General features: G+C 35.4%; 1 long non-coding RNA gene across 1 annotated transcript; it reads right to left on the bottom strand.

The window, feature by feature from the left end:
- Positions 1-1,260: 1,260 nt before the first annotated feature.
- LOC125227812 lies at positions 1,261-3,189 on the bottom strand. The gene is made up of 2 exons (XR_007177223.1): positions 3,103-3,189; positions 1,261-1,422 (listed from the first exon to the last, which is right to left on the bottom strand). It is a non-coding gene; the product is annotated as an uncharacterized LOC125227812 (long non-coding RNA).
- Positions 3,190-3,531: the final 342 nt, after the last annotated feature.

Below are 3,531 nucleotides of genomic sequence, written 5' to 3'. Positions count from 1 at the left end.
TTCAGATATGCTAGAGTAGGGAAAACGATAGGATTAGGGTAGCGTCACACACTATTTCTATGAAAGTAGGGTTCTTTTACGATTGGTCTTAAAATATAATTGGTCAATGTGTATTTATGTGGTTTAAATGGACTTTAAATGTGGTGTATACTATCTTAAACTGCTTGCTAAAACTTTGAACTCATAAAATCTCTTATTACTTAATTTACCTGAGTGTGATTAATAATTGTGGTAGCAATTTCTGATCTTTTGGTGTAGCGGCGGGATGCTAAGTGTTGCTAACTGGGTTTTCAAGGTAAATTCTATCAAATTGGCTAGGGAAACAAACTGTCTTTGGAATAAAAGGTATAGTTTGTTATAGGGTCCAGTGGCATGCGAGCGCCGTCCACTGATGGAAAGTCAAAAGCTTAGAAAAGTTAGTAGACTTACTTAGTTTTCATAAAGGTTAGCAACTACTCGGCATTTCGTTAGTACATTAGAAAGGTCGAGAAGTTATGGTCTATTAGCAGTATTGGGGAACGGGGGGTTTAACTAGGGAAAAAGGAACAAACAAAAAAAACAGGGTGTTAGTTCGTAGATAGATAGCCCTTCAGGCTTACTTGCTTAGGTTCCCGATAAAGTGGTTTGGTCGGGTCAGGGGTCCCATACCGCATCGCAAGCCCTTGCCCAAGCCGGGTCCACTAATAAGGCGTAGCGGATGATTACTAAAATATTTTTTAATATTTATTTCATGTATGTTTCACTCACTGACTTCTATTCTAAAAATTTATTTATTACGTCATTAATTTTCTCACATATAACTTTCTAGGTCTAAATCTGATAAAATACTCTTCTATAACACTATATTATTATGCTACAATAACCTTTATTCTTCTTTAAAATATAAATAAATAAAATTTTAAATATTAGTCAAAAATACAGCTGATACTCATTAAAGGATCTAGGTTATCGCGGATCACATCGAAGGGTTCTACTTATTCACGCTAGACGATCACAAGGCCAAATTTACGGGGTATATTTAAAGGGGGTTAACTATACTGTTGGTTAGTCAAGTAAGTAAGTAAATAAGTAAGGTGAGCGGAGGTTTAGTTACATTTGGTGACGTGACCAAGGGATCTAAGATGTGCTCTATAGAACACATCTTGGATACCAAGGTTTACAAATAAATAATAGCCTTACCAGGCTACATTTGTTGCTGTGAAGACGAGTGGGTGTGCTGTATTTCTGACTTATTTCATCTCTAAATAAAACTCATATACCTAATATTTTTATTCAATCGCTATTTCATAAAAACAAAAATAACTTTATTGTTAATAAACACGTCTGTAGTATTTTCTTCCATTGTTTTTTTCTTGCCGCGTTCCGGGCGAGGTCATGCATCGATGCGGAGTCAATTGTATTTTCATTTCCTACCTCTGGATTCTGAAAAATAAAAATAATAAAATTAAAGTAGCGTAGTAAACTAGACAAAATCTATTTCCAGAAAATTAACTCATAATCGTAGTGGTTGAACTAAACATCGTCCCGATTAGGCCATTTGGTTGCATTGCTACGTAGCAATTGTTGGCATTGGCGCATCTTGACGTTCCCTTGCGCCTGTGCGTAGTACTATTATTTACTCTGTGTCTTAATGTATGTTTTTATAGCTGTTGTATAGGCGGGGCTAGTACGTAAAATACTAGGTACTTATAGAAAAAATATTCATGTACCTAAAATAAAAGAAGGCGCGGAGCTGTAGTAGTTTAGAAGAGTTTCCCACCTAGTAATCGGAATTGGAAACATAAGTGTGTACACTATGTATAATAGCAATAGAATTTCATGTTAAAACAAATAGTTCTCTATATGTCTAGTACATTTTCATAGCAGGTTCTGCCATCTTCAGGGTTATTTTGAAAGCTCACATCACGTTTGCACTTTACATTGGAGATCGGATAGCTTCGATGCTGTCTTATATAGTTCATGAACACTCTGATATGTATGTTCCTGGCAGGCGTCTGTTATACAGAATTTCATTTATTGGCAGGATAACTACTAGTTAGGTCAGTAAGTAGGTCGCTAACATAGTCTAGATGTAAGATTATTTTCCTAAAATAACCTAGGATACCTAAGCCCTAGATTTAAGACCTAGTAATACAAGAAGATAGGCTCTAGTCTAATGGTTATGGGGGCGCGATTATTCATTGTCGCGCTGAAGTACAATATTATATGGGGCGTCCCGCCATTTTTCTATGAATGCTGAATAGCTACACGCATGTGGTACTATGACAAGTACATCCTTCGATGGATGGTTTATTTGTATTTCAGTTGTAACTCTATAATCTACAAATTGGCTCACAGGATTTCATACATCATACAATAATTTGGCATATTGTTTGTACGGATTGTACCAAATATTGTCACTGTAGTGCAGCCATGAGAAGAACAGGTTTCTGTCTGTTAAGATATAGGTATTAATAATATTAGGACTAATTTAAGTTCATTAGCTTATAAGTTGTCATACATTTTCATACTACATCATTGGTAAACAGGCATACGTCCCTCTTGATGGTGAGAGGTCACCATAGCCTATATCTGCCAATTATTTCAATAAATTAAATCCACTGTACGAATTTCAACTTTCTATACGTATATATTTTTACTGTAGTAATACAAATAAGTATGTATGTATAAATAAAATATTTAATAGCTCCATATGACATGAGTTCGTTACCTCACATGATAAGCTGTAGGCTAGTCTAAAATAGTAAGTGTAAAGCCATACAATTATTATGTTCGGTAGATTGTGTACACAGCTTTTATACAATATTTCACAAGTCAGGAGTATGCCAACATACTGTACTTCATTACAACCATGTCAAACATATCCTACGAAATATTAGCATTACCAGCATCTGGGAGGTCGTACCTCGCCATACCCTAACTCCACCACTGCTTGATCATTGTCACAATTGCTTAATGAATTTCATGAAAATTGATTGAAATTTGTAATATTCCTGTTAAGTAGGCATAGATAATAAGCACTATTATCATTATAAAACCATATTTCACTGAGGTTCAGAAAAAGTATGTAGTATGTGGTACGCATTAAGTATGTAAACTTACCTAACATGACCGGGTCCAGTCTGATTGTCGGATTACTTTGTTGTTCAGTAACGTTGAGCATGAGCTGGTAGTGTAGATCAGTGAGCCTTAGTACACTGAAAGGAAACGTCAGAGATTAGAAATGTTCATGTAGATAGCGTAAGAAAAGGGTTTAGTTTTAGAGTGGGGTTCTGCCAAATAGGAACAATATTATTTCATTTATCTACTCACAGAGGCGCGTCGCTTAATTTTGGAACTAAGACACGCCCGTGAGAAATATTGTGTCGGAAAAAACAACGCATACAGCGAAAATTACAAAAAGGAAATTAAAAATAAAAAAGTTTGAGAACCCCTGCCTTGCAGTTCATATCTACATGAGCTAGGACATAAAAAATGAGTTAGTAATGAGTTTGCTTAGCCAATAAAATGAGGATGAGTCAGTTAAGTTTG

The sequence above is a fragment of the Leguminivora glycinivorella genome, chromosome 7 (genome assembly GCF_023078275.1).
Source record: "Leguminivora glycinivorella isolate SPB_JAAS2020 chromosome 7, LegGlyc_1.1, whole genome shotgun sequence".
In the NCBI taxonomy this organism is placed as follows: domain Eukaryota; kingdom Metazoa; phylum Arthropoda; class Insecta; order Lepidoptera; family Tortricidae; genus Leguminivora; species Leguminivora glycinivorella.
Note: the sequence above shows the minus strand (reverse complement) of the source record. Positions and strands in the feature narration are given on the sequence as shown.